The sequence below is a fragment of the Octopus bimaculoides genome, chromosome 5 (assembly GCF_046866305.1).
Source record: "Octopus bimaculoides isolate indiv1 chromosome 5, ASM4686630v1, whole genome shotgun sequence".
Taxonomy (NCBI): Eukaryota; Metazoa; Mollusca; class Cephalopoda; order Octopoda; family Octopodidae; genus Octopus; species Octopus bimaculoides.
In genome coordinates, this window is record NC_142932.1 from 47696904 (window position 1) to 47723790 (window position 26887).

The 26887-nt window shown below is 38.5% G+C and overlaps 36 non-coding genes across 36 annotated transcripts; all 36 read left to right on the plus strand.

Annotated features, from left to right (window-relative positions):
- The first annotated feature begins 410 nt into the window (after positions 1 to 410).
- Trnag-gcc (transfer RNA glycine (anticodon GCC)) lies at positions 411 to 481 on the plus strand. The gene has a single exon. It is a non-coding gene; the product is annotated as a tRNA-Gly (tRNA).
- A 3167-nt stretch (positions 482 to 3648) lies between these two features.
- Positions 3649 to 3719, plus strand: Trnag-gcc (transfer RNA glycine (anticodon GCC)). Its single transcript has one exon. It is a non-coding gene; the product is annotated as a tRNA-Gly (tRNA).
- Positions 3720 to 9026: 5307 nt separating this feature from the next.
- On the plus strand, positions 9027 to 9097 carry Trnag-gcc (transfer RNA glycine (anticodon GCC)). Its single transcript has one exon. It is a non-coding gene; the product is annotated as a tRNA-Gly (tRNA).
- Positions 9098 to 9251: 154 nt separating this feature from the next.
- On the plus strand, positions 9252 to 9322 carry Trnag-gcc (transfer RNA glycine (anticodon GCC)). The gene has a single exon. It is a non-coding gene; the product is annotated as a tRNA-Gly (tRNA).
- A 377-nt stretch (positions 9323 to 9699) lies between these two features.
- On the plus strand, positions 9700 to 9770 carry Trnag-gcc (transfer RNA glycine (anticodon GCC)). The gene has a single exon. It is a non-coding gene; the product is annotated as a tRNA-Gly (tRNA).
- A 154-nt stretch (positions 9771 to 9924) lies between these two features.
- On the plus strand, positions 9925 to 9995 carry Trnag-gcc (transfer RNA glycine (anticodon GCC)). The gene has a single exon. It is a non-coding gene; the product is annotated as a tRNA-Gly (tRNA).
- Positions 9996 to 10148: 153 nt separating this feature from the next.
- On the plus strand, positions 10149 to 10219 carry Trnag-gcc (transfer RNA glycine (anticodon GCC)). The gene has a single exon. It is a non-coding gene; the product is annotated as a tRNA-Gly (tRNA).
- A 154-nt stretch (positions 10220 to 10373) lies between these two features.
- Positions 10374 to 10444, plus strand: Trnag-gcc (transfer RNA glycine (anticodon GCC)). Its single transcript has one exon. It is a non-coding gene; the product is annotated as a tRNA-Gly (tRNA).
- Positions 10445 to 10597: 153 nt separating this feature from the next.
- On the plus strand, positions 10598 to 10668 carry Trnag-gcc (transfer RNA glycine (anticodon GCC)). Its single transcript has one exon. It is a non-coding gene; the product is annotated as a tRNA-Gly (tRNA).
- Positions 10669 to 10821: 153 nt separating this feature from the next.
- Positions 10822 to 10892, plus strand: Trnag-gcc (transfer RNA glycine (anticodon GCC)). The gene has a single exon. It is a non-coding gene; the product is annotated as a tRNA-Gly (tRNA).
- Positions 10893 to 11046: 154 nt separating this feature from the next.
- Positions 11047 to 11117, plus strand: Trnag-gcc (transfer RNA glycine (anticodon GCC)). The gene has a single exon. It is a non-coding gene; the product is annotated as a tRNA-Gly (tRNA).
- Positions 11118 to 11271: 154 nt separating this feature from the next.
- Positions 11272 to 11342, plus strand: Trnag-gcc (transfer RNA glycine (anticodon GCC)). Its single transcript has one exon. It is a non-coding gene; the product is annotated as a tRNA-Gly (tRNA).
- Positions 11343 to 11496: 154 nt separating this feature from the next.
- Positions 11497 to 11567, plus strand: Trnag-gcc (transfer RNA glycine (anticodon GCC)). The gene has a single exon. It is a non-coding gene; the product is annotated as a tRNA-Gly (tRNA).
- A 153-nt stretch (positions 11568 to 11720) lies between these two features.
- Positions 11721 to 11791, plus strand: Trnag-gcc (transfer RNA glycine (anticodon GCC)). Its single transcript has one exon. It is a non-coding gene; the product is annotated as a tRNA-Gly (tRNA).
- A 153-nt stretch (positions 11792 to 11944) lies between these two features.
- Positions 11945 to 12015, plus strand: Trnag-gcc (transfer RNA glycine (anticodon GCC)). The gene has a single exon. It is a non-coding gene; the product is annotated as a tRNA-Gly (tRNA).
- A 154-nt stretch (positions 12016 to 12169) lies between these two features.
- On the plus strand, positions 12170 to 12240 carry Trnag-gcc (transfer RNA glycine (anticodon GCC)). The gene has a single exon. It is a non-coding gene; the product is annotated as a tRNA-Gly (tRNA).
- Positions 12241 to 12393: 153 nt separating this feature from the next.
- On the plus strand, positions 12394 to 12464 carry Trnag-gcc (transfer RNA glycine (anticodon GCC)). The gene has a single exon. It is a non-coding gene; the product is annotated as a tRNA-Gly (tRNA).
- Positions 12465 to 12618: 154 nt separating this feature from the next.
- On the plus strand, positions 12619 to 12689 carry Trnag-gcc (transfer RNA glycine (anticodon GCC)). The gene has a single exon. It is a non-coding gene; the product is annotated as a tRNA-Gly (tRNA).
- Positions 12690 to 12842: 153 nt separating this feature from the next.
- Trnag-gcc (transfer RNA glycine (anticodon GCC)) lies at positions 12843 to 12913 on the plus strand. Its single transcript has one exon. It is a non-coding gene; the product is annotated as a tRNA-Gly (tRNA).
- A 153-nt stretch (positions 12914 to 13066) lies between these two features.
- On the plus strand, positions 13067 to 13137 carry Trnag-gcc (transfer RNA glycine (anticodon GCC)). The gene has a single exon. It is a non-coding gene; the product is annotated as a tRNA-Gly (tRNA).
- Positions 13138 to 13291: 154 nt separating this feature from the next.
- Trnag-gcc (transfer RNA glycine (anticodon GCC)) lies at positions 13292 to 13362 on the plus strand. The gene has a single exon. It is a non-coding gene; the product is annotated as a tRNA-Gly (tRNA).
- A 153-nt stretch (positions 13363 to 13515) lies between these two features.
- On the plus strand, positions 13516 to 13586 carry Trnag-gcc (transfer RNA glycine (anticodon GCC)). The gene has a single exon. It is a non-coding gene; the product is annotated as a tRNA-Gly (tRNA).
- A 153-nt stretch (positions 13587 to 13739) lies between these two features.
- On the plus strand, positions 13740 to 13810 carry Trnag-gcc (transfer RNA glycine (anticodon GCC)). Its single transcript has one exon. It is a non-coding gene; the product is annotated as a tRNA-Gly (tRNA).
- Positions 13811 to 13963: 153 nt separating this feature from the next.
- On the plus strand, positions 13964 to 14034 carry Trnag-gcc (transfer RNA glycine (anticodon GCC)). Its single transcript has one exon. It is a non-coding gene; the product is annotated as a tRNA-Gly (tRNA).
- A 154-nt stretch (positions 14035 to 14188) lies between these two features.
- Positions 14189 to 14259, plus strand: Trnag-gcc (transfer RNA glycine (anticodon GCC)). The gene has a single exon. It is a non-coding gene; the product is annotated as a tRNA-Gly (tRNA).
- A 153-nt stretch (positions 14260 to 14412) lies between these two features.
- Positions 14413 to 14483, plus strand: Trnag-gcc (transfer RNA glycine (anticodon GCC)). The gene has a single exon. It is a non-coding gene; the product is annotated as a tRNA-Gly (tRNA).
- Positions 14484 to 15309: 826 nt separating this feature from the next.
- Positions 15310 to 15380, plus strand: Trnag-gcc (transfer RNA glycine (anticodon GCC)). Its single transcript has one exon. It is a non-coding gene; the product is annotated as a tRNA-Gly (tRNA).
- Positions 15381 to 15746: 366 nt separating this feature from the next.
- Positions 15747 to 15817, plus strand: Trnag-gcc (transfer RNA glycine (anticodon GCC)). Its single transcript has one exon. It is a non-coding gene; the product is annotated as a tRNA-Gly (tRNA).
- A 153-nt stretch (positions 15818 to 15970) lies between these two features.
- Positions 15971 to 16041, plus strand: Trnag-gcc (transfer RNA glycine (anticodon GCC)). Its single transcript has one exon. It is a non-coding gene; the product is annotated as a tRNA-Gly (tRNA).
- Positions 16042 to 19820: 3779 nt separating this feature from the next.
- Trnag-gcc (transfer RNA glycine (anticodon GCC)) lies at positions 19821 to 19891 on the plus strand. Its single transcript has one exon. It is a non-coding gene; the product is annotated as a tRNA-Gly (tRNA).
- Positions 19892 to 20754: 863 nt separating this feature from the next.
- Positions 20755 to 20825, plus strand: Trnag-gcc (transfer RNA glycine (anticodon GCC)). Its single transcript has one exon. It is a non-coding gene; the product is annotated as a tRNA-Gly (tRNA).
- Positions 20826 to 20978: 153 nt separating this feature from the next.
- Positions 20979 to 21049, plus strand: Trnag-gcc (transfer RNA glycine (anticodon GCC)). Its single transcript has one exon. It is a non-coding gene; the product is annotated as a tRNA-Gly (tRNA).
- A 601-nt stretch (positions 21050 to 21650) lies between these two features.
- On the plus strand, positions 21651 to 21721 carry Trnag-gcc (transfer RNA glycine (anticodon GCC)). The gene has a single exon. It is a non-coding gene; the product is annotated as a tRNA-Gly (tRNA).
- Positions 21722 to 21874: 153 nt separating this feature from the next.
- On the plus strand, positions 21875 to 21945 carry Trnag-gcc (transfer RNA glycine (anticodon GCC)). Its single transcript has one exon. It is a non-coding gene; the product is annotated as a tRNA-Gly (tRNA).
- A 153-nt stretch (positions 21946 to 22098) lies between these two features.
- On the plus strand, positions 22099 to 22169 carry Trnag-gcc (transfer RNA glycine (anticodon GCC)). The gene has a single exon. It is a non-coding gene; the product is annotated as a tRNA-Gly (tRNA).
- A 2721-nt stretch (positions 22170 to 24890) lies between these two features.
- Positions 24891 to 24961, plus strand: Trnag-gcc (transfer RNA glycine (anticodon GCC)). The gene has a single exon. It is a non-coding gene; the product is annotated as a tRNA-Gly (tRNA).
- Positions 24962 to 26887: the final 1926 nt, after the last annotated feature.

The window sequence follows — 26887 nt, forward strand, 5'->3', positions numbered from 1 at the left end:
GTATCTTCAGAGATGCAGCAAATATAGCGAAAAATTATTTCATGTATATATATATAAATATATGAGTATATGTATGTGTAAGCATGTTGTGTGTATGTGTGTATGCCTGCCTAAGCGTGTACGGATTTTTGCTGGCTGCTGAAACACATGAGTTTGCAAATAGAGTGAGTGTACGTTTATATTTCTGCGTATATTTATGTACACGTGTGAGTGAGTATGTATGTTAATATATTAATATCTGGTTACACGCTAAAACTGGAACTACAACAAACAGGGAAGCAGAACAGCGTTTCAGAATGGAATAGGAACCCGTTAATAGACAGTCATTAACAATAATAATAAAAAAATGAATCCCACAAATTTTTTATATACTATATATATAGACAATTTTTTACCCTTGTAAAACGTTCGCATCGGTGGTTCAGTGGTAGAATGCTCGCCTGCCACGCGGGCGGCCCGGGTTCGATTCCCGGCCGATGCAACTTTAATTTTTACAGTAATTTTATTTTTTTCCCTTTATTCGTATTTGTTTGTTTCAAATATAGGTACAATCCTTTATATTGATTTTTGTTGTTTTGCATCTTAGGTAAAGAAAGAAGGAAAAAAGTTGGATGCGAAGAGCACGTACTGAAAATGGAATCGTAGCTCGACTTTTTGCAAATGTGTGGATTTTGCTGGAACCAGGACAAGGACCAGGTGTTTATATTAATCAGGGTGACAGAGCCTGTCCATCGTCAAAACAAACAGAAGTCAAAGACGAGGAATAAAGACAAAAATACTTCCATTCTACATTCTACCAATTCCGTTAATCTATCTTCGTGAATTCTTTTATCTTTTTCTTGTTCTAGTCATTAAACTGTGGTCATGCTGGGGCACCGCCATGAAGAATTTTAGTCGAGCGAATCGACCCCAGTACTTTCCTTTTTTAAGCCTGATACTTTGTCAATTAAGTTTCGGGGACATAAACAAACCAACATCGGTTGTCAAGCGATGGTGGGGAACACACGCACGCACACACACACACACACACACACACACACACATACAAGCAACCGGCTTCTTTCAGTTTCTGTCTATGAAATCCGTTCACAAAGTTTTGGTCGGCCCGGGGCTATAGTAAAAAAAAAAAAAAAGAGACACTTGCCGAAGGTGCTATACAGTGGGACTGAAACCTGAACCATCTGGTTGGAAAACAAACTGTTTACCATACAGCCACGTCTGGTACATTATTTCATTGATCCCTAAATGAGGAAAGACAAAATTGACCACAGTCGGATTTGAACTCTGATTACAAAGAGTAGGAACAACTACTACAAGGAATTTTAGGCCACCCTCTGACGGCTTTATCGATTCGTGTGCCTTTCTTTTTTGTTTGTGAGGTTCAGTCGATTATGTCGATCTTAATTCTTGACCAGTAGTTTACTTTCTTTTACGAGACTCCGACAAATGAAAAGCAAAGTCAACCTCTACAACTTCAAATTGACTTGGACACAAAACGTAAAACGCCGATATCAAATACTGCAAGTCTTTTCATTCAATACTTCACCGATTCTACCGATCTCATTCCATTAAACAACGTCTTATTATTTGCTGAGGAAAGGCGGCGTTCCTGATTGAGATGTAGAACACTTCGAAATTTATTATTGTCTGGTTCAGGACGTAGTTAGAAGAGTCCACGACCTTTTTTTCCTTTCTTCTTTCTGACTAGAAGAAAATATTTTGACATTGGTGTTTGCAGAACTCCAAGACTGATAAAATTGATGTCATTAATGCAGTGGTTCTCGACCGGGGTTTATATGGCTCTTGAGGGTCCATATAAGATTTTGTTGCTAAAAATTATGTGCAATAAATTGGTTATACTTCCACAATACACAAAATATTTTAACAATTTTTTAAATGTAATTCCTAATAATATTTAATTATAAAAATATAATGTAATTTTTTAAAACAGCGAATGGCCTAGAGGGTTCACCCGAGTAAAAGAGGAATCAAAGGAGTCTACAGGTAAAAAAAAAAATGGTTGAGAACCACTGCATTAATGCATCGATAATGTTCTCGTAAGATTAGTAAGTCTGATGCCGTTAATGTCCCACTTAATATTCTCTCAAGACTCTCTGATTAGAATACAAGGTTTGTGACCATGGTGTTTGCAGACCTCCAAGACTGTTAAAATCGATGTCATTAATGTATCGATAATGTTCTCTTTAGATTAATGCGATATTTGCCCTTAATATCCCTCTTAATATTCTCCCAAGAAAAGACGGCGAGCTGGCAGAATCGTTTGCACGCCGGGGTATATAATAAATGCCAGTTGAGCACTGGGGATCGACGAAATCGACTACCCCCTTCCCTCCAAATTGCTGACCGTGTGCCAAAATTTGAAACCAATATTCTCTCAAGACAAAGCGGCGAGTTGGAAGAATCGTTAGCACACCGGGCAGAATGCCCAGCGCTATTTCGTCCGTCTTTACGTTCCGAGTTCAAATTCCGCCGAGGGGTTGACTTTGTTTTTCATTCCTTTCGGGGTCGATGAAATAAGTACCAGTTGAGACTAGGGATCAACGAAATCGACTTACCTCTCCACCAAAATTGCTGCCGTTGTGCCAGAATTTGAAACTAATATCCTCCTAAGACTATTGAGGTTGATGCTGTTAATATTCGGCTTAACGTTTTTCTAACATTGATGTGTGTGTGTGTGTGTGTGTATTAGCAGATGAAATGCATGTGCATTTGCAAATAAAGCGAGTGTGTACGTAGAATGAGTTGGTTTAAAGAAACAAAACAAAAAGCAACCCATACAAAAAAAAAATCACTAGCAAAAAAAAAAATAACAACAAAAGTTTCAGAATCGATTAGAAATCCGTTAATAAACACTTATACATCCAAACAATAAAAAGAAGAAAAAGGAGCAAAGAAACCATTTTTGTTGCATCTTGGAACGGTCATTTTGCCAATAAAAACACTCGCACTGGTTTAACTTCACTTTTGTTTATTATCCATCAGTTGGTAGACTATTTAACCACCTAACTGATTGTTTGATGATCCTCCCGAGATGCAACAATATGTGTTTCAGCAAACGAGTTCACATTAAGAACCATGCAAACAGAACACACAAACAAAACACACCAAAAAGGCTGTTTGGGTAAGAAGTTTGCTTTCCATCCACATGGTTCCGGGTTCAGTCCCACTTCGTGGCACTTTGGGTTAGTGTCTTTTATATAGCCTTGGGCCAACCAAAGCCTTGTTAGTGGATTTGGTAGACGGAAACTGAAAAAAGCCTGTGGTGTATATCAATCTATCTATCTATCTATCTATATATATCTTTTACATGTTTCAGTCATTTCATCGCGGTCATGCTGGGGAAGCGCCTTATACATGTGTGTATGTGTTTGTGTTTACCCCCACGATCGCTTGACAACCGACGTTGGTTTCTTTACATCCCCGTAACTTAGCGGTTCGACAAAACGGTAGAATAAATATCAGACTTAAAATATGAGTACTGGAGTTGATTTGTTCGACTAAAGCCTTCAAGGCCGCGCCCCAGCATAGCTAGAGTCCAAAAACTGAAACAAATAAGATAAAAAATAAAGATACATACCAATTCCTTTTATATATATATAGCAAATTATGTCAAATCCAGTAGTGTGCGCATCGGTGGTTCAGTGGTAGAATGCTCGCCTGCCACGCGGGCGGCCCGGGTTCGATTCCCGGCCGATGCAACTTTAATTTTTACAGTAATTTTATTTTTTTCCCTTTATTCGTATTTGTTTGTTTCAAATATAGGTACAATCCTTTATATTGATTTTTGTTGTTTTGCATCTTAGGTAAAGAAAAAAGGACAGTGTCCATGACATTATTTACGGGGCCTTTGAGAACTTACGGGAAAAAAGTTGGATGCGAAGAGCACGTACTGAAAATGGAATCGTAGCTCGACTTTTTGCAAATGTGTGGATTTTGCTGAAACCAGGACAAAGACCAGGTGTTTATATTAACCAGGGTGACAGAGCCTGTCCACCGTCAAAACAAACAGAAGTCAAAGACGAGGAATAAAGACAAAAATACTTCCATTCTACATTCTACCAATTCCGTTAATCTATCTTCGTGAATTCTTTTATTTTTTACTTGTTTTAGTCATTAAACTGTGGTCATGCTGGGGCACCGCCATGAAGAATTTTAGTCGAGCGAATCGACCCCAGTACTTTCCTTTTTTAAGCCTGGTACTTTGTCAATTAAGTTTCGGGGACATAAACAAACCAGCATCGGTTGTCAAGCGATGGTGGGGAACACACGCACGCGCACACACACACACACACACACACACACACACACACACACACAAGCAACCGGCTTCTTTCAGTTTCTGTCTATGAAATCCGTTCACAAAGTTTTGGTCGGCCCGGGGCTATAGTAAAAAAAAAAAAAAAGACACACTTGCCCAAGGTGCCATACAGCGGTACTGAAACCTGAACCATCTGATTGGAAAACAAACTGTTTACCATACAGCCACGTCTGGTACATTATTTCATTGATCCCTAAATGAGGAAAGACAAAATTGACCACAGTCGGATTTGAACTCTGATTACAAAGAGTAGGAACAACTACTACAAGGAATTTTAGGCCACCCTCTGACGGCTTTATCGATTCGTGTGCCTTTGTTTTTTGTTTGTGAGGTTCAGTCGATTATGTCGATCTTAATTCTTGACCAGTAGTTTACTTTCTTTTACGAGACTCCGACAAATGAAAAGCAAAGTCAACCTCTACAACTTCAAATTGACTTGGACACAAAACGTAAAACGCCGATATCAAATACTGCAAGTCTTTTCATTCAATACTTCACCGATACTACCGATCTCATTCCATTAAACAACATCTTATTATTTGCTGAGGAAACGCGGCGTTCCTGATTGAGATGTAGAACACTTCGAAATCTATTATGATCTGGTTCAGGACGTAGTTAGAGGAGTCCACGACCTTTTTTTCTCTTTCCTCTTTCTGAATAGAACAAAAGGTTTTGACCATGGTGTTTGCAGACCTCCAAGACTGATAAAATTGATGTCATTAATGCAGTGGTTCTCGACCGGGGTTTATATGGCTCTTGAAGGTCCATATAAGATTTTGTTGGTAAAAATTATGTGCAATAAATTGGTTATACTTCCACAATACACAAAATATTTTAACAATTTTTTAAATGCAATTCCTAATAATATTTAATTATAAAATTATAATGTAATTTTTTAAAACAGCGAATGGCCTAGAGGGTTCACCCGAGTAAAAGAGGAATCAAAGGAGTCTACAGGTAAAAAAAAAATGGTTGAGAACCACTGCATTAATGCATCGATATTGTTCTCGTAAGATTAGTAAGTCTGATGCCGTTAATGTCCCACTTAATATTCTCTCAAGACTCTCTGATTAGAATACAAGGTTTGTGACCATGGTGTTTGCAGACCTCCAAGACTGTTAAAATCGATGTCATTAATGTATCGATAATGTTCTCTTTAGATTAATGCGATATTTGCCCTTAATATCCCTCTTAATATTCTCCCAAGAAAAGACGGCGAGGTGGCAGAATCGTTTGCACGCCGGGGTATATAATAAGTGCCAGTTGAGCACTGGGGATCGACGAAATCGACTACCCCCTTCCCTCCAAATTGCTGACCGTGTGCCAAAATTTGAAACCAATATTCTCTCAAGACAAAGCGGCGAGTTGGAAGAATCGTTAGCACACCGGGCAGAATGCCCAGCGCCATTTCGTCCGTCTTTACGTTCCGAGTTCAAATTCCGCCGAGGGGTTGACTTTGTTTTCCATTCCTTTCGGGGTCGATGAAATAAGTACCAGTTGAGACTACGGATCAACGAAATCGACTTACCTCTCCACCAAAATTGCTGCCGTTGTGCCAGAATTTGAAACTAATATCCTCCTAAGACTATTGAGGTTGATGCTGTTAATATTCGGCTTAACGTTTTTCTAACATTGATGTGTGTGTGTGTGTGTGTGTGTATTAGCAGATGAAATGCATGTGCATTTGCAAATAAAGCGAGTGTGTACGTAGAATGAGTTGGTTTAAAGAAACAAAACAAAAAGCAACCCCTACAAAAAAAAAAATCACTAGCAAAAAAAAAAATAACAACAAAAGTTTCAGAATCGATTAGAAATCCGTTAATAAACACTTATACATCCAAACAACAAAAAGAAGAAAAAGGAGCAAAGAAACCATTTTTGTTGCATCTTGGAACGGTCATTTTGCCAATAAAAACACTCGCACTGGTTTAACTTCACTTTTGTTTATTATCCATCAGTTGGTAGACTATTTAACCACCTAACTGATTGTTTGATGATCCTCCCGAGATGCAACAATATGTGTTTCAGCAAACGAGTTCACATTAAGAACCATGCAAACAGAACACACAAACAAAACACACCAAAAAGGCTGTTTGGGTAAGAAGTTTGCTTTCCATCCACATGGTTCCGGGTTCAGTCCCACTTCGTGGCACTTTGGGTTAGTGTCTTTTATATAGCCTTGGGCCAACCAAAGCCTTGTTAGTGGATTTGGTAGACGGAAACTGAAAAAAGCCTGTGGTGTATATCAATCTATCTATCTATCTATCTATATATATCTTTTACATGTTTCAGTCATTTCATCGCGGTCATGCTGGGGAAGCGCCTTATACATGTGTGTATGTGTTTGTGTTTACCCCCACGATCGCTTGACAACCGACGTTGGTTTCTTTACATCCCCGTAACTTAGCGGTTCGACAAAACGGTAGAATAAATATCAGACTTAAAATATGAGTACTGGAGTTGATTTGTTCGACTAAAGCCTTCAAGGCCGCGCCCCAGCATAGCTAGAGTCCAAAAACTGAAACAAATAAGATAAAAAATAAAGATACATACCAATTCCTTTTATATATATATAGCAAATTATGTCAAATCCAGTAGTGTGCGCATCGGTGGTTCAGTGGTAGAATGCTCGCCTGCCACGCAGGCGGCCCGGGTTCGATTCCCGGCCGATGTAACTTTAATTTTTACAGTAATTTTATTTTTTTCCCTTTATTCGTATTTGTTTGTTTCAAATATAGGTACAATCCTTTATATTGATTTTTGTTGTTTTGCATCTTAGGTAAAGAAAAAAGGACAGTGTCCATGACATTATTTACGGGGCCTTTGAGAACTTACGGGAAAAAAGTTGGATGCGAAGAGCACGTACTGAAAATGGAATCGTAGCTCGACTTTTTGCAAATGTGTGGATTTTGCTGAAACCAGGACAAGGACCAGGTGTTTATATTAATCAGGGTGACAGAGCCTGTCCATCGTCAAAACAAACAGAAGTCAAAGACGAGGAATAAAGACAAAAATACTTCCATTCTACATTCTACCAATTCCGTTAATCTATCTTCGTGAATTCTTTTATTTTTTACTTGTTTTAGTCATTAAACTGTGGTCATGCTGGGGCACCGCCATGAAGAATTTTAGTCGAGCGAATCGACCCCAGTACTTTCCTTTTTTAAACCTGGTACTTTGTCAATTAAGTTTCGGGACATAAACAAACCAGCATCGGTTGTCAAGCGATGGTGGGGAACACACGCACGCACACACACACACACACACACACACACACACACACACACACACAAGCAACCGGCTTCTTTCAGTTTCTGTCTATGAAATCCGTTCACAAAGTTTTGGTCGGCCCGGGGCTATAGTAAAAAAAAAAAAAAAGAGACACTTGCCCAAGGTGCCATACAGCGGTACTGACACCTGAACCATCTGGTTGGAAAACAAACTGTTTACCATACAGCCACGTCTGGTACATTATTTCATTGATCTTTAAATGAGGAAAGACAAAGTTGACCACAGTCGGATTTGAACTCTGATTACAAAGAGTAGGAACAACTACTACAAGGAATTTTAGGCCACCCTCTGACGGCTTTATCGGGTTCGATTCCCGGCCGATGCAACGTTATGCTTTTTTAATTGCATTCTTTTTAATAGTTTACTTTGTTTGTTTGCAATAAGCTGGATGGGAGGAAGGTCAACCTAAGCTGATATCTTGTCGGGAGACTTCTTACCAATCACGGTCTGTGTGTTGAGAAGCAGCACTGTTCTACATTTTGAATGGTACTGTTGTCGAGCAATCAAGTGTGCGCGTAGACACTTTAGGTCGGCGGTCTTCGTCTTTCCCTTGGAGAACACTGGCAGCGTGAAGAGGAGAAACATGAATACGTAGGCACCTGCAAGTCTTCCAGAAGAGAAACCTGGTCAAAGGCTGCATGCAGGTCAAGATACCCTGACCGACGGTGTTACTAGACACCACAGCAAACGTGATAGGATGCGAACTAGATCTCTGCTCCCCACACCAAGCTCCTCTCTCTCTTTCTTTCTTTATTTTTTTCTTTCTTTCTTTCTTTCTTTCTTTCTTTCTCTCTCTCTCTCTCTCTCTCTCTCTCTCCCACTCTCTCCCTTTCTCTCTCTCTCACACACACACAACACAGATACACCCTCTTTGCTTGTCTGCCTGCCTGCCTACCTACCTACCCGCCTGCATCCCATTTGCCTTTCTGCCTGCGTGCGTGTCTGTCTGTCTGCGTGTTTGTCTGTCTTTCAAACTTGGGATACTGGTAGAATGTGTCATATAAAACATCTTTTTCTCTTAGCATTCTTAATAAAAATGTATATATTGCAACTTATTTCATGTTAAAGTTGTCGTATTTCTGTAATTTCAAGCAATCAAATAAGATTAAAAAATAGATACGTACCAATCCCTTTTAGATATATAGCAAATTACGTCAAAACCAATTGTGTGCGCATCGGTGGTTCATTGGTAGAATGCTCGCCTGCCACGCGGGCGGCCCGGGTTCGATTCACGGCCGATGCAAATTTATTTTCTTTTTTTAATTGCATTCTTTTTAATAGCTTTTTAAAAGTTGTCGTATTTCTGTAATTTCAAGCAATCAAATAAGATAAAAAGATATATACGTACCAATCCCTTTTAGATATATAGCAAACTACGTCAAAACTAATTGTGTGCGCATCGGTGGTTCAGTGGTAGAATGCTCGCCTGCCACGCGGGCGGCCCGGGTTCGATTCCCGGCCGATGCAACTTTATTTTCTTTTTTTAATTGCATTCTTTTTAATAGCTTTTTAAAAGTTGTCGTATTTCTGTAATTTCAAGCAATCAAATAAGATAAAAAAAATATATACGTACCAATCCCTTTTAGATATATAGCAAATTACGTCAAAACTAATTGTGTGCGCATCGGTGGTTCAGTGGTAGAATGCTCGCCTGCCACGCGGGCGGCCCGGGTTCGATTCCCGGCCGATGCAACTTTCTTTTCTTTTTTTAATTGCATTCTTTTTAATAGCTTTTTAAAAGTTGTCGTATTTCTGTAATTTCAAGCAATCAAATAAGATAAAAAAATATATACGTACCAATCCCTTTTAGATATATAGCAAATTACGTCAAAACTAATTGTGTGCGCTTCGGTGGTTCAGTGGTAGAATGCTCGCCTGCCACGCGGGCGGCCCGGGTTCGATTCCCGGCCGATGCAACTTTATTTTCTTTTTTTAATTGCATTCTTTTTAATAGCTTTTTAAAAGTTGTCGTATTTCTGTAATTTCAAGCAATCAAATAAGATAAAAAAATATATACGTACCAATCCCTTTTAGATATATAGCAAATTACGTCAAAACTAATTGTGTGCGCATCGGTGGTTCAGTGGTAGAATGCTCGCCTGCCACGCGGGCGGCCCGGGTTCGATTCCCGGCCGATGCAACTTTATTTTCTTTTTTTAATTGCATTCTTTTTAATAGCTTTTTAAAAGTTGTCGTATTTCTGTAATTTCAAGCAATCAAATAAGATAAAAAAAATATATACGTACCAATCCCTTTTAGATATATAGCAAATTACGTCAAAACTAATTGTGTGCGCATCGGTGGTTCAGTGGTAGAATGCTCGCCTGCCACGCGGGCGGCCCGGGTTCGATTCCCGGCCGATGCAACTTTATTTTCTTTTTTTAATTGCATTCTTTTTAATAGCTTTTTAAAAGTTTTCGTATTTCTGTAATTTCAAGCAATCAAATAAGATAAAAAAATATATACGTACCAATCCCTTTTAGATATATAGCAAATTACGTCAAAACTAATTGTGTGCGCATCGGTGGTTCAGTGGTAGAATGCTCGCCTGCCACGCGGGCGGCCCGGGTTCGATTCCCGGCCGATGCAACTTTATTTTCTTTTTTTAATTGCATTCTTTTTAATAGCTTTTTAAAAGTTGTCGTATTTCTGTAATTTCAAGCAATCAAATAAGATAAAAAAAATATATACGTACCAATCCCTTTTAGATATATAGCAAATTACGTCAAAACTAATTGTGTGCGCATCGGTGGTTCAGTGGTAGAATGCTCGCCTGCCACGCGGGCGGCCCGGGTTCGATTCCCGGCCGATGCAACTTTATTTTCTTTTTTTAATTGCATTCTTTTTAATAGCTTTTTAAAAGTTGTCGTATTTCTGTAATTTCAAGCAATCAAATAAGATAAAAAAATATATACGTACCAATCCCTTTTAGATATATAGCAAATTACGTCAAAACTAATTGTGTGCGCATCGGTGGTTCAGTGGTAGAATGCTCGCCTGCCACGCGGGCGGCCCGGGTTCGATTCCCGGCCGATGCAACTTTATTTTCTTTTTTTAATTGCATTCTTTTTAATAGCTTTTTAAAAGTTGTCGTATTTCTGTAATTTCAAGCAATCAAATAAGATAAAAAAATATATACGTACCAATCCCTTTTAGATATATAGCAAATTACGTCAAAACTAATTGTGTGCGCATCGGTGGTTCAGTGGTAGAATGCTCGCCTGCCACGCGGGCGGCCCGGGTTCGATTCCCGGCCGATGCAACTTTATTTTCTTTTTTTAATTGCATTCTTTTTAATAGCTTTTTAAAAGTTGTCGTATTTCTGTAATTTCAAGCAATCAAATAAGATAAAAAAAATATATACGTACCAATCCCTTTTAGATATATAGCAAATTACGTCAAAACTAATTGTGTGCGCATCGGTGGTTCAGTGGTAGAATGCTCGCCTGCCACGCGGGCGGCCCGGGTTCGATTCCCGGCCGATGCAACTTTATTTTCTTTTTTTTAATTGCATTCTTTTTAATAGCTTTTTAAAAGTTGTCGTATTTCTGTAATTTCAAGCAATCAAATAAGATAAAAAAATATATACGTACCAATCCCTTTTAGATATATAGCAAATTACGTCAAAACTAATTGTGTGCGCATCGGTGGTTCAGTGGTAGAATGCTCGCCTGCCACGCGGGCGGCCCGGGTTCGATTCCCGGCCGATGCAACTTTATTTTCTTTTTTTAATTGCATTCTTTTTAATAGCTTTTTAAAAGTTGTCGTATTTCTGTAATTTCAAGCAATCAAATAAGATAAAAAAAATATATACGTACCAATCCCTTTTAGATATATAGCAAATTACGTCAAAACTAATTGTGTGCGCATCGGTGGTTCAGTGGTAGAATGCTCGCCTGCCACGCGGGCGGCCCGGGTTCGATTCCCGGCCGATGCAACTTTATTTTCTTTTTTTAATTGCATTCTTTTTAATAGCTTTTTAAAAGTTGTCGTATTTCTGTAATTTCAAGCAATCAAATAAGATAAAAAAATATATACGTACCAATCCCTTTTAGATATATAGCAAATTACGTCAAAACTAATTGTGTGCGCATCGGTGGTTCAGTGGTAGAATGCTCGCCTGCCACGCGGGCGGCCCGGGTTCGATTCCCGGCCGATGCAACTTTATTTTCTTTTTTTAATTGCATTCTTTTTAATAGCTTTTTAAAAGTTGTCGTATTTCTGTAATTTCAAGCAATCAAATAAGATAAAAAAATATATACGTACCAATCCCTTTTGGATATATAGCAAATTACGTCAAAACTAATTGTGTGCGCATCGGTGGTTCAGTGGTAGAATGCTCGCCTGCCACGCGGGCGGCCCGGGTTCGATTCCCGGCCGATGCAACTTTATTTTCTTTTTTTAATTGCATTCTTTTTAATAGCTTTTTAAAAGTTGTCGTATTTCTGTAATTTCAAGCAATCAAATAAGATAAAAAAAATATATACGTACCAATCCCTTTTAGATATATAGCAAATTACGTCAAAACTAATTGTGTGCGCATCGGTGGTTCAGTGGTAGAATGCTCGCCTGCCACGCGGGCGGCCCGGGTTCGATTCCCGGCCGATGCAACTTTATTTTCTTTTTTTAATTGCATTCTTTTTAATAGCTTTTTAAAAGTTGTCGTATTTCTGTAATTTCAAGCAATCAAATAAGATAAAAAAATATATACGTACCAATCCCTTTTAGATATATAGCAAATTACGTCAAAACTAATTGTGTGCGCATCGGTGGTTCAGTGGTAGAATGCTCGCCTGCCACGCGGGCGGCCCGGGTTCGATTCCCGGCCGATGCAACTTTATTTTCTTTTTTTAATTGCATTCTTTTTAATAGCTTTTTAAAAGTTGTCGTATTTCTGTAATTTCAAGCAATCAAATAAGATAAAAAAAATATATACGTACCAATCCCTTTTAGATATATAGCAAATTACGTCAAAACTAATTGTGTGCGCATCGGTGGTTCAGTGGTAGAATGCTCGCCTGCCACGCGGGCGGCCCGGGTTCGATTCCCGGCCGATGCAACTTTATTTTCTTTTTTTAATTGCATTCTTTTTAATAGCTTTTTAAAAGTTGTCGTATTTCTGTAATTTCAAGCAATCAAATAAGATAAAAAAATATATACGTACCAATCCCTTTTAGATATATAGCAAATTACGTCAAAACTAATTGTGTGCGCATCGGTGGTTCAGTGGTAGAATGCTCGCCTGCCACGCGGGCGGCCCGGGTTCGATTCCCGGCCGATGCAACTTTATTTTCTTTTTTTAATTGCATTCTTTTTAATAGCTTTTTAAAAGTTGTCGTATTTCTGTAATTTCAAGCAATCAAATAAGATAAAAAAATATATACGTACCAATCCCTTTTAGATATATAGCAAATTACGTCAAAACTAATTGTGTGCGCATCGGTGGTTCAGTGGTAGAATGCTCGCCTGCCACGCGGGCGGCCCGGGTTCGATTCCCGGCCGATGCAACTTTATTTTCTTTTTTTAATTGCATTCTTTTTAATAGCTTTTTAAAAGTTGTCGTATTTCTGTAATTTCAAGCAATCAAATAAGATAAAAAAAATATATACGTACCAATCCCTTTTAGATATATAGCAAATTACGTCAAAACTAATTGTGTGCGCATCGGTGGTTCAGTGGTAGAATGCTCGCCTGCCACGCGGGCGGCCCGGGTTCGATTCCCGGCCGATGCAACTTTATTTTCTTTTTTTAATTGCATTCTTTTTAATAGCTTTTTAAAAGTTTTCGTATTTCTGTAATTTCAAGCAATCAAATAAGATAAAAAAATATATACGTACCAATCCCTTTTAGATATATAGCAAATTACGTCAAAACTAATTGTGTGCGCATCGGTGGTTCAGTGGTAGAATGCTCGCCTGCCACGCGGGCGGCCCGGGTTCGATTCCCGGCCGATGCAACTTTATTTTCTTTTTTTAATTGCATTCTTTTTAATAGCTTTTTAAAAGTTGTCGTATTTCTGTAATTTCAAGCAATCAAATAAGATAAAAAAATATATACGTACCAATCCCTTTTAGATATATAGCAAATTACGTCAAAACTAATTGTGTGCGCATCGGTGGTTCAGTGGTAGAATGCTCGCCTGCCACGCGGGCGGCCCGGGTTCGATTCCCGGCCGATGCAACTTTATTTTCTTTTTTTAATTGCATTCTTTTTAATAGCTTTTTAAAAGTTGTCGTATTTCTGTAATTTCAAGCAATCAAATAAGATAAAAAAATATATACGTACCAATCCCTTTTAGATATATAGCAAATTACGTCAAAACTAATTGTGTGCGCATCGGTGGTTCAGTGGTAGAATGCTCGCCTGCCACGCGGGCGGCCCGGGTTCGATTCCCGGCCGATGCAACTTTATTTTCTTTTTTTAATTGCATTCTTTTTAATAGCTTTTTAAAAGTTGTCGTATTTCTGTAATTTCAAGCAATCAAATAAGATAAAAAAAATATATACGTACCAATCCCTTTTAGATATATAGCAAATTACGTCAAAACTAATTGTGTGCGCATCGGTGGTTCAGTGGTAGAATGCTCGCCTGCCACGCGGGCGGCCCGGGTTCGATTCCCGGCCGATGCAACTTTATTTTCTTTTTTTAATTGCATTCTTTTTAATAGCTTTTTAAAAGTTTTCGTATTTCTGTAATTTCAAGCAATCAAATAAGATAAAAAAATATATACGTACCAATCCCTTTTAGATATATAGCAAATTACGTCAAAACTAATTGTGTGCGCATCGGTGGTTCAGTGGTAGAATGCTCGCCTGCCACGCGGGCGGCCCGGGTTCGATTCCCGGCCGATGCAACTTTATTTTCTTTTTTTAATTGCATTCTTTTTAATAGCTTTTTAAAAGTTGTCGTATTTCTGTAATTTCAAGCAATCAAATAAGATAAAAAAATATATACGTACCAATCCCTTTTAGATATATAGCAAATTACGTCAAAACTAATTGTGTGCGCATCGGTGGTTCAATGGTAGAATGCTCGCCTGCCACGCGGGCGGCCCGGGTTCGATTCCCGGCCGATGCAACTTTATTTTCTTTTTTTAATTGCATTCTTTTTAATAGCTTTTTAAAAGTTGTCGTATTTCTGTAATTTCAAGCAATCAAATAAGATAAAAAAATATATACGTACCAATCCCTTTTAGATATATAGCAAATTACGTCAAAACTAATTGTGTGCGCATCGGTGGTTCAGTGGTAGAATGCTCGCCTGCCACGCGGGCGGCGCGGGTTCGATTCCCGGCCGATGCAACTTTATTTTCTTTTTTTAATTGCATTCTTTTTAATAGCTTTTTAAAAGTTGTCGTATTTCTGTAATTTCAAGCAATCAAATAAGATAAAAAAATATATACGTACCAATCCCTTTTAGATATATAGCAAATTACGTCAAAACTAATTGCGTGCGCATCGGTGGTTCAATGGTAGAATGCTCGCCTGCCACGCGGGCGGCCCGGGTTCGATTCCCGGCCGATGCAACTTTATTTTCTTTTTTTTAATTGCATTCTTTTTAATAGCTTTTTAAAAGTTGTCGTATTTCTGTAATTTCAAGCAATCAAATAAGATAAAAAAATATATACGTACCAATCCCTTTTAGATATATAGCAAATTACGTCAAAATTAATTGTGTGCGCATCGGTGGTTCAGTGGTAGAATGCTCGCCTGCCACGCGGGCGGCCCGGGTTCGATTCCCGGCCGATGCAACTTTCTTTTCTTTTTTTAATTGCATGCTTTTTAAAAGTTGTCGTATTTCTGTAATTTCAAGCAATCAAATAAGATAAAAAAATATATACGTACCAATCCCTTTTAGATATATAGCAAATTACGTCAAAACTAATTGTGTGCGCATCGGTGGTTCAGTGGTAGAATGCTCGCCTGCCACGCAGGCGGCCCGGGTTCGATTCCCGGCCGATGCAACTTTATTTTCTTATTTTAATTGCATTCTTTTTAATAGCTTTTTAAAAGTTGTCGTATTTCTGTAATTTCAAGCAATCAAATAAGATAAAAAAATATATACGTACCAATCCCATTTAGATATATAGCAAATTACGTCAAAACTAATTGTGTGCGCATCGGTGGTTCAGTGGTAGAATGCTCGCCTGCCACGCGGGCGGCCCGGGTTCGATTCCCGGCCGATGCAACTTTATTTTCTTTTTTTAATTGCATTCTTTTTAATAGCCTTTTAAAAGTTGTCGTATTTCTGTAATTTCAAGCAATCAAATAAGATAAAAAAATATATACGTACCAATCCCTTTTAGATATATAGCAAATTACATCAAAACTAATTGTGTGCGCATCGGTGGTTCAGTGGTAGAATGCTCGCCTGCCACGCGGGCGGCCCGGGTTCGATTCCCGGCCGATGCAACTTTATTTTCTTTTTTTAATTGCATTCTTTTTAATAGCTTTTTAAAAGTTGTCGTATTTCTGTAATTTCAAGCAATCAAATAAGATAAAAAAATATATACGTACCAATCCCTTTTAGATATATAGCAAATTACGTCAAAACTAATTGTGTGCGCATCGGTGGTTCAATGGTAGAATGCTCGCCTGCCACGCGGGCGGCCCGTTTTCGATTCCCGGCCGATGCAACTTTATTTTCTCTTTTTAATTGCATTCTTTTTAATAGCTGTCTTTGTTTGCAATAAGGTGGATGGGAGGAAGGTCAACCGAAGCTGATATCTTGTCCGGAGACCTACCAATCACTTTTTGTTTTCATGACGTCTATTCAGCTGAATACAGTTACTGCTCTTTTTATAAACAATAATTTTTGCCAATGTCAAGAGTGTTATTCCCTGTTTAATTATATCATTATTCCCTAGTAAGGGTTTAGGGTTTTAGGGTTAGGGTTGGGGTTAGGGTTATGGTTATGAGTTATAGGGTTTTAGGGTTAGGGTTATGAGTGAGGTTATGGCAAAAACAATCATAACCCTAACTGTAATCCTAAAACTAACCCTAACTCTAAAACCCGAACCCTAACCCTAAAAAGTTGGTTTTCCAGCCAAATGGTTCAGGTTTCAGTACCGCTGTATAGCACCTTGAGCAAGTGTCTTTTTTTTTTTTTTTTTTTTACTATAGCCCCGGGCCGACCAAAACTTTGTGAACGGATTTCATAGACAGAAACTGAAAGAAGCCGGTTGCTTTTTTATGTGTGTGTGTGTGTTCCCCACCATCATCAAACAATCAGTTAGGTGGTTAAATAGTCTACCAACTGATGGATAATAAACAAAAGTGAAGTTAAACCAGTGCGAGTGTTTTTATTGGCAAAATGACCGTTCCAAGATGATGGTGGGGAACACACACACACACATACAAAAGCAACCGGCTTCTTTCAGTTTCTGTCTATGAAATCCGTTCACAAAGTATTGGTCGGCCCGGGGCTATAGTAAAAAAAAATAAAATAAAAAACACTTGCTCAAGGTGCTATACAGCGGTACTGAAACCTGAACCATTTGGCTGGAAAACCAACTTTTTACCACACAGCCACGTCTGGTACATTATTTCATTGATCCCTAAATGAGGAAAGACAAAGTTGACCACAGTCGGATTTGAATTCAGATTACAAAGAGTAGGAACAACTGCTACAAGGAATTTTAGGCCACCCTCTGACGGCTTTATCGATTCGTGTGCCTTTCTTTTTTGTTTGTGAGGTTCAGTCGATTATGTCGATCTTAATTCTTGATCAGTAGTTTACTTTGTTTTACGACACTACGACAAATGAAAAGCAAAGTCAACCTCGACAACTTCAAATCGACTTGAAGACAAAACGTAAAACGCCGATATCAAATACTGCAAGTCTTTTCATTCAATACTTCACCGATTCTACCGATCTCATTCCATTAAACAACATCTTATTATTTGCTGAGGAAACGCGGCGTTCCTGATTGAGATGTAGAACACTTCGAAATCTATTATAATCTGGTTCAGGACGTAGTTAGAGGAGTCAACGACCTTTTTTTCTCTTTCCTCTTTCTGAATAGAACAAAAGGTTTTGACCATGGTGTTTGCAGACCTCCAAGACTGATAAAATTGATGTCATTAATGCAGTGGTTCTCGACCGGGGTTTATATGGCTCTTGAGGGTCCATATAAGATTTTGTTGGTAAAAATTATGTGCAATAAATTGGTTGTACTTCCACAATACACAAAATATTTTAACAATTTTTTAAATGCAATTCCTAATAATATTTAATTATAAAAATATAATGTAATTTTTGAAAACAACGTATGGCCTAGAGGGTTCACCCGAGTAAAAGTGGAATCAAAGTAGTCTACAGGTAAAAAAAAAATGGTTGAGAACCACTGCATTAATGCATCGATAATGTTCTCGTAAGATTAGTAAGTCTGATGCCGTTAATGTCCCACTTAATATTCTCTCAAGACTCTCTGATTAGAATACAAGGTTTGTGACCATGGTGTTTGCAGACCTCCAAGACTGTTAAAATCGATGTCATTAATGTATCGATAATGTTCTCTTTAGATTAATGCGACATTTGCCCTTAATATCCCTCTTAATATTCTCCCAAGAAAAGACGGCGAGCTGGCAGAATCGTTTGCACGCCGGGGTATATAATAAGTGCCAGTTGAGCACTGGGGATCGACGAAATCGACTACCCCCTTCCCTCCAAATTGCTGACCGTGTGCCAAAATTTGGATGACGAGTTGAGACAGATGTGATTTGCAGGTACATAAATGGATGTACACAAGAATAGCTAGTTCCAAGGTCCAGAGGAAAATGTTGTTACGATGGAAGATAGAGAAAACTGTGAGAGAGGGAGAGAGAGAGAGAGAGAGAGAGAGAGCGAAAGAGAAAGAGAGAGAGAGAAAGAGAGATAAAAATAGATAGATAGAAAAAGAGAGAGGGTGAGAGAGTGAGTGAGAGAATGAGTGAGATAGATAGATAGATAGATAGAGAGAGAGAGAGAGAGAGAGAGAGAGAGAGAGAGAGTACACAACACGTTTGTGGGCAAGATGTTAGACTGTCTTGGTGAGATACCACATGTCAAGCAGACAAGTAAAATTTTCTACTTAATGCGGCTTAGCATATCAGTGTATGTGTGTGTGTTTTGGAAGATGAAAAAATGCATGTGCATTTGCAAACAAAGCGAGTGTGTACGTAGAATGTGTTGGTTTATATTTCTGTGTATATCTATGTAAGGATATGTTTATGTTAATATGCTAATGTCAGACTCTCTGTAAAAGCTGAAAATATAAACAAGGACCCCACACCTTCCTCCTCCAAAAGAAACAAAACAAAAAGCAACCCCTACAAAAAAAAAAAATCACTAGCAAAAAAAAAAACAACAAAAGTTTCAGAATCGATTAGAAATCTGTTAATAAACACTTATACATCCAAACAATAAAAAGAAGAAGAAAAAGGAGCAATGAAACCATTTTTGTTGCATCTTGGAACGGTCATTTTGCCAATAAAAACACTCGCACTGGTTTAACTTCACTTTTGTTTATTATCCATCAGTTGGTAGACTATTTAACCACCTAACTGATTGTTTGATGATCCTCCCGAGATGCAACAAAATGTGTTTCAGCAAACGAGTTCACATTAAGAACCATGCAAACAGAACACACAAACAAAACACACCAAAAAGGCTGTTTGGGTAAGAAGTTTGCTTTCCATCCACATGGTTCCGGGTTCAGTCCCACTTCGTGGCACTTTGGGTTAGTGTCTTTTATATAGCCTTGGGCCAACCAAAGCCTTGTTAGTGGATTTGGTAGACGGAAACTGAAAAAAGCCTGTGGTGTATATCAATCTATCTATCTACCTATCTATCTATCTATCTATCTATCTATCTATATATGTATCTTTTACATGTTTCAGTCATTTCACCGCGGTCATGCTGGGGAACCGCCTTATACATATGTGTAAATGTGTTTGTGTTTATCCCCACGATCGCTTGACAACCGACGTTGGTTTCTTTACATCCCCGTAACTTAGCGGCTCAGCAAAATGGTAGAATAAATATCAGACTTAAAATATGAGTACTGGAGTTGATTTGTTCGTCTAAACCCTTCAAAGCCGTGCTCCAGCATAGCCAGAGTTCAAAGACTGAAACAAATAAGATAAAAAATAAAGATACGTACCAATCTCTTTTAGATATATAGCAAATTATATCAAAACTAAACGTGTGCGCATCGGTGGTTCAGTGGTAGAATGCTCGCCTGCCACGCGGGCGGCCCGGGTTCGATTCCCGGCCGATGCAACGTTATGCTTTTTTTTAATTGCATTCTTTTTAATAGTTTACTTTGTTTGTTTGCAATAAGCTGGATGGGAGGAAGGTCAACCTAAGCTGATTTCTTGTCGGGAGACTTCTTACCAATCACGGTCTGCGTGTTGAGAAGCAGCACTGCTCTACATTTCGAATGGTACTGTTGTCGAGCAATCAAGTGTGCGCGTAGACACTTTAGGTCGGCGGTCTTCGTCTTTCCCTTGGAGAACACTGGCAGCGTGAAGAGGAGAAACATGAATACGTAGGCACCGGCAAGTCTTCCAGAAGAGAAACCTGGTCAAAGGCTGCATGCAGGTCAAGATACCCTGACCGACGGTGTTACTAGACACCACAGCAAACGTGATAGGATGCGAACTAGATCTCTGCTCCCCACACCAAGCTCCTCTCTCCCTTTCTTTCTTTCTTTCTTTCTTTGTTTCTTTGTTTCTTTCTTTCTTTCTTTCTTTCTTTCTCTCTCTCTCTCTCTCTCTCTCTCTCTCTCCCTCTCTCTCCCTTTCTCTCTCTCTCACACACACACAACACAGATACACCCTCTTTGCTTGTCTGCCTGCCTGCCTACCTACCTATCCGCCTGCATCCCATTTGCCTTTCTGCCTGCGTGCGTGTCTGTCTGTCTGCGTGTTTGTCTGTCTTTCAAACTTGGGATACTGGTAGAATGTGTCATATAAAACATTTTTTTCTCTTAGCATTCTTAATAAAAATGTATATATTGCAACTTATTTCATGTTAAAGTTGTCGTATTTCTGTAATTTCAAGCAATCAAATAAGATTAAAAAATAGATACGTACCAATCCCTTTTAGATATATAGCAAATTACGTCAAAACCAATTGTGTGCGCATCGGTGGTTCAGTGGTAGAATGCTCGCCTGCCACGCGGGCGGCCCGGGTTCGATTCCCGGCCGATGCAACTTTATTTTCTTTTTTTAATTGCATTCTTCTTAATAGCTTTTTAAAAGTTGTCGTATATCTGTAATTTCAAGCAATCAAATAAGATAAAAAAATATATACGTACCAATCCCTTTTAGATATATAGCAAATTACGTCAAAACTAATTGTGTGCGCATCGGTGGTTCAGTGGTAGAATGCTCGCCTGCCACGCGGGCGGCCCGGGTTCGATTCCCGGCCGATGCAACTTTATTTTCTTTTTTTAATTGCATTCTTTTTAATAGCTTTTTAAAAGTTGTCGTATTTCTGTAATTTCAAGCAATCAAATAAGATAAAAAAATATATACGTACCAATCCCTTTTAGATATATAGCAAATTACGTCAAAACTAATTGTGTGCGCATCGGTGGTTCAGTGGTAGAATGCTCGCCTGCCACGCGGGCGGCCCGGGTTCGATTCCCGGCCGATTCAACTTTATTTTCTTTTTTTAATTGCATTCTTTTTAATAGCTTTTTAAAAGTTGTCGTATTTCTGTAATTTCAAGCAATCAAATAAGATAAAAAAATATATACGTACCAATCCCTTTTAGATATATAGCAAATTACGTCAAAACTAATTGTGTGCGCATCGGTGGTTCAGTGGTAGAATGCTCGCCTGCCACGCGGGCGGCGCGGGTTCGATTCCCGGCCGATGCAACTTTATTTTCTTTTTTTAATTGCATTCTTTTTAATAGCTTTTTAAAAGTTGTCGTATTTCTGTAATTTCAAGCAATCAAATAAGATAAAAAAATATATACGTACCAATCCCTTTTAGATATATAGCAAATTACGTCAAAACTAATTGTGTGCGCATCGGTGGTTCAGTGGTAGAATGCTCGCCTGCCACGCGGGCGGCCCGGGTTCGATTCCCGGCCGATGCAACTTTATTTTCTTTTTTTAATTGCATTCTTTTTAATAGCTTTTTAAAAGTTGTCGTATTTCTGTAATTTCAAGCAATCAAATAAGATAAAAAAATATATACGTACCAATCCCTTTTAGATATATAGCAAATTACGTCAAAACTAATTGTGTGCGCATCGGTGGTTCAGTGGTAGAATGCTCGCCTGCCACGCGGGCGGCCCGGGTTCGATTCCCGGCCGATGCAACTTTATTTTCTTTTTTTAATTGCATTCTTTTTAATAGCTTTTTAAAAGTTGTCGTATTTCTGTAATTTCAAGCAATCAAATAAGATAAAAAAATATATACGTACCAATCCCTTTTAGATATATAGCAAATTACGTCAAAACTAATTGTGTGCGCATCGGTGGTTCAGTGGTAGAATGCTCGCCTGCCACGCGGGCGGCCCGGGTTCGATTCCCGGCCGATGCAACTTTATTTTCTTTTTTTAATTGCATTCTTTTTAATAGCTTTTTAAAAGTTGTCGTATTTCTGTAATTTCAAGCAATCAAATAAGATAAAAAAATATATACGTACCAATCCCTTTTAGATATATAGCAAATTACGTCAAAACTAATTGTGTGCGCATCGGTGGTTCAGTGGTAGAATGCTCGCCTGCCACGCGGGCGGCCCGGGAATACGGTTCTTAGAATTGGGGTATGAGCAGTTATAAAAACCCTGATTTTTGGGAAATTACTCAGTGTTCGCTAGGTTGTTACTAAACTCCACGAAACTCAATCTTTGAGATATTGGTAATTTGTTATGCCATGCCACTGATAAAAATCCAACAAGACTTATTTGAATTGTTGTGAACTCTAGTAGTTAGTATGAAAGTGTGAATTTTAAGTCGTAATTCTCTACGACAAAATGACTTTACTTTCCAATTGTACTATAAATGCTAAATGTATATGAATAAAATAATGTAGCAATTATTTTCTCTTTCTTTACGTTCTTCAACTTGTTAATGAAATTTATTTCTGCAATTATGAAACTGTGTTTTTTTTTTATAGCGGTTAAAAGAACAAGAATTTGTTTATCTTCAACATACATGCACGCATAAAATGTCCGTTAGCGTTTCAGAGTATATATTTCTCGCTATGGCGTTTATGTAACTGGAATCAGGATTTACATATAATGATAACGCTTATAAGTAAGTTATAAGTGACGGGTTTATCAATATATATTCCTACTTCAAAACTAAAATATATTTATTATCTAATTCCAAATAGGAAACATATAAAAGTAGTGTTACACAAACGGTAACAAAACGCGGCTATAAAAAGTGGTAACCGGCTATAAAAAAAGGATTGAATATAATAGTTAAAATGGGGTTTGACGTGGTAGTGGTGGTGGTGGTGGTGATGGTGGTGGTGGTGGTGATGGTGGACGCAATATGGATGACGAGTTGAGACAGATGTGATTTGCAGGTACATAAATGGATGTACACAAGAATAGCTAGTTCCAAGGTCCAGAGGAAAATGTTGTTACGATGGAAGATAGAGAAAACTGTGAGAGAGGGAGAGAGAGAGAGAGAGAGAGAGAGCGAAAGAGAAAGAGAGAGAGAGAAAGAGAGATAAAAATAGATAGATAGAAAAAGAGAGAGGGTGAGAGAGTGAGTGAGAGAATGAGTGAGATAGATAGATAGATAGATAGATAGATAGAGAGAGAGAGAGAGAGAGAGAGAGAGAGAGAGAGAGAGAGAGAGAGTACACAACACGTTTGTGGGCAAGATGTTAGACTGTCTTGGTGAGATACCACATGTCAAGCAGACAAGTAAAATTTTCTACTTAATGCGGCTTAGCATATCAGTGTATGTGTGTGTGTTTTGGAAGATGAAAAAATGCATGTGCATTTGCAAACAAAGCGAGTGTGTACGTAGAATGTGTTGGTTTATATTTCTGTGTATATCTATGTAAGGATATGTTTATGTTAATATGCTAATGTCAGACTCTCTGTAAAAGCTGAAAATATAAACAAGGACCCCACACCTTCCTCCTCCAAAAGAAACAAAACAAAAAGCAACCCCTACAAAAAAAACATCACTAGCAAAAAAAAAAACAACAAAAGTTTCAGAATCGATTAGAAATCTGTTAATAAACACTTATACATCCAAACAATAAAAAGAAGAAGAAAAAGGAGCAATGAAACCATTTTTGTTGCATCTTGGAACGGTCATTTTGCCAATAAAAACACTCGCACTGGTTTAACTTCACTTTTGTTTATTATCCATCAGTTGGTAGACTATTTAACCACCTAACTGATTGTTTGATGATCCTCCCGAGATGCAACAAAATGTGTTTCAGCAAACGAGTTCACATTAAGAACCATGCAAACAGAACACACAAACAAAACACACCAAAAAGGCTGTTTGGGTAAGAAGTTTGCTTTGCATCCACATGGTTCCGGGTTCAGTCCCACTTCGTGGCACTTTGGGTTAGTGTCTTTTATATAGCCTTGGGCCAACCAAAGCCTTGTTAGTGGATTTGGTAGACGGAAACTGAAAAAAGCCTGTGGTGTATATCAATCTATCTATCTACCTATCTATCTATCTACCTATCTATCTATCTATCTATCTATCTATCTATCTATCTATATATGTATCTTTTACATGTTTCAGTCATTTCACCGCGGTCATGCTGGGGAACCGCCTTATACATATGTGTAAATGTGTTTGTGTTTATCCCCACGATCGCTTGACAACCGACGTTGGTTTCTTTACATCCCCGTAACTTAGCGGCTCAGCAAAATGGTAGAATAAATATCAGACTTAAAATATGAGTACTGGAGTTGATTTGTTCGTCTAAACCCTTCAAAGCCGTGCTCCAGCATAGCCAGAGTCCAAAGACTGAAACAAATAAGATAAAAAATAAAGATACGTACCAATCTCTTTTAGATATATAGCAAATTATATCAAAACTAAACGTGTGCGCATCGGTGGTTCAGTGGTAGAATGCTCGCCTGCCATGCGGGCGGCCCGGGTTCGATTCCCGGCCGATGCAACTTTATTTTCTTTTTTTAATTGCATTCTTTTTAATAGCTTTTTAAAAGTTGTCGTATTTCTGTAATTTCAAACAATCAAATAAGATAAAAAAAATATATACGTACCAATCCCTTTTAGATATATAGCAAATTACGTCAAAACTAATTGTGTGCGCATCGGTGGTTCAGTGGTAGAATGCTCGCCTGCCACGCGGGCGGCCCGGGTTCGATTCCCGGCCGATGCAACTTTATTTGCTCTTTTTAATTGCATTCTTTTTAATAGCTGTCTTTGTTTGCAATAAGGTGGATGGGAGGAAGGTCAACCGAAGCTGATATCTTGTCGGGAGACCTACCAATCACTTTTTGTTTTCATGACGTCTATTCAGCTGAATACAGTTACTGCTCTTTTTATAAACAATAATTTTTGCTAATGTCAAGAGTGTTATTCCCTGTTTAATTATATCATTATTCCCTAGTAAGGGTTTAGGGTTTTAGGGTTAGGGTTGGGGTTAGGATTATGGTTATGAGTTATAGGGTTTTAGGGTTAGGGTTATGAGTGAGGTTATGGCAAAAACAATCATAACCCTAACTGTAATCCTAAAACTAACCCTAACTCTAAAACCCGAACCCTAACCCTAAAACCCTAAAGCTAAAACCAGTACAAACGCACGAACGATGTCATAAATAAGAGTAACACGGGTAGTTGTTGAAATTACCGAAATACGACAATTTTTTACATGAAATAACTTCGAATACAAAATTTTTTATCTGTTCTAACACAAAATATACAAGTATACGAAGTTTGAAAGTGTTTCGGTACCAAAATCACTACATAAAACATTAATGAAAAGTGTTGCCCGTCAAATCAGAAAGATCCCTGAGAACGTAAAGACAGACAAAATACCGCTAAGCATTTCGCCCGATGTGCTAACGTTTCTGCCAGCTCGCTGCCTTAACCATCACTAACATCAACATAAATGCCATTTCTAACAATGTCACCATTAACGCCATACCCATCGCTATTAACGAAAGAGTTTCTAGGTGGTTACACGATTGGTTAAAAGCAGCAGCCAAACCTTCCGCAAATTACACCCTGCTATCCAAAAAAAAAAGCCTCCAAAAGTAAATAAACAATGCATATTAGACAGTTTTGGCCAAAGTACACTATGCCTAAATAGAGTCGGCGTGGTCATGGATCAAGTTTTTTCATTATAAGTCTGCTCGATAAGGGCCAACTAGGAGCCAAACAACAACACAAACAATATTCTTTTTATTTATAAGGCAGCGAGCTGGCAGAATCGTTAGCATGCCGGGCAAAATAATTAGCGGTGTAGCAGAAGTGATTTAAACTGTCATTATGTGTGAGATATTTTCGTTATGGGTTGTCTAGGCTTAAATACTCGGATATCGGCTCCACAAGCCTTTCCGTTCCAGCAGATCACATGACCTTATGATTAGCTGAAATTGTTGTTTGTATTGTTCGGTTTCCAGCCGTCTAATCGTGTTGGCGCAACAGTTTGTTTTTCCTTACGCGGGAATTTAATCACCAGCTCTGGGGAGCCTACTGATCTCTATCAGAGCGACAATTCTCGACTGCTCTAGGTCTTTCGCACACACCACTGATCACACGCAACTCGTCTCCGGCAACGATGTACCTGACGTCAGCCAGTCTCCGCTTTCATCTTCTCGACCAGATGCCACGACCAATAGACCAACCAACGGCTGCCTCTACACACCACAAAACAGTACGTCAACTATGTCTACAGGATCAACAATCCAGCCTAACCACGAAGTCTCTCACACATCTTTGTTAACCTGTTATATTTATTTTATTTCATGTATGGCAATCGTTGTATTTTATAACGGAGAATAAATCGTCGCTTACCAGTTCATTTCATCTCAAATCGTATATCATTTCCCTATTTCCCTTATTATCCATCTTCGTTATAGCGGCATTTCGCTCGTCTTTACGTTCTGGGTTCAAATTCCGCCGATTTTGACTTTGTCATTCATCCTTTCTGGGTCGATAAAATAGGGACTAGTTGAACCCTTGGGTCGATGTAATCGACTTACACCCTCCCGCCAAATTGCTGGCCTTGTGCTAATATTTGAAAGCAATATTCTTTCTACTTATGGCACAGGACCCGCAATTTTGTGGGAGGTGGATAGCT